This window comes from Oncorhynchus clarkii, chromosome 33 (assembly GCF_045791955.1).
Source record: "Oncorhynchus clarkii lewisi isolate Uvic-CL-2024 chromosome 33, UVic_Ocla_1.0, whole genome shotgun sequence".
In the NCBI taxonomy this organism is placed as follows: Eukaryota; Metazoa; Chordata; class Actinopteri; order Salmoniformes; family Salmonidae; genus Oncorhynchus; species Oncorhynchus clarkii.
In genome coordinates this window covers 5333662-5334383 of record NC_092179.1, presented here as the reverse complement: position 1 = coordinate 5334383, position 722 = coordinate 5333662, and the positions used below count along the sequence as shown (strand labels likewise).

General features: G+C 44.5%; 1 pseudogene; it reads right to left on the bottom strand.

Moving 5' to 3' along the window:
* Positions 1 to 240: 240 nt before the first annotated feature.
* Positions 241 to 349, bottom strand: LOC139393342 (5S ribosomal RNA; annotated as a pseudogene).
* Positions 350 to 722: the final 373 nt, after the last annotated feature.

The window sequence follows — 722 nt, the reverse complement described above, 5'->3', positions numbered from 1 at the left end:
GAATTTATCCAGTCTACAGCAATGTCCATACTGGATCCCAGCTCCATCATCACCCCCATCTCTGCATACTTGCTGGGACTTCTCACCCCCTCATGCATTCCACTGATCCCCTCCATATCACTTTCCTCCACACACACTGAGCCTCTCTCATTTACGATCTCAAGCCCTTCACCCACACTTGCTCCACATATAGAGTTAAATGAGTCAAATGTATGATGCAAGAGCACCCCTAGTGGACAAAGTTTACAGCACCTGGTATTCCCAGGCGGTCTCCCATCCAAGTACTAACCAGGCCCGACCCTGCTTAGCTTCCGAGATCAGGCGTACTCAGGCCAGTATGGTCATAAGTAACAAACTAGCTCTTGGTGCACTATATAAAGTCAAAGTGAGTTAGATTTTTGCAGTTGAATAAGTTTGGTTTGTTTTTCTCCCCCTTGCTGTTTTGCTGCTTGGGGGAGTTTTGGTGTCTTATTTTGGTTTACCATGATGGACAACATGGCAATGGACAAAGGACAAATCATTGACCTGAAAGTGGTTTAAAATATGGCAAAGAGCGAATGGTGGAATTGATGGGAGAAGACAGAATAATGACGATGGAATTATTAAGCTCAATTAAGGATGTGTGCGGAGAGGTGGTGGGGTGCAGAATAAAAGGAGATAGAAAATATGAAGTCACGATGTGGGATGCAAAAGGAAAAGAGCGTTTAATGGATGGTTTCATG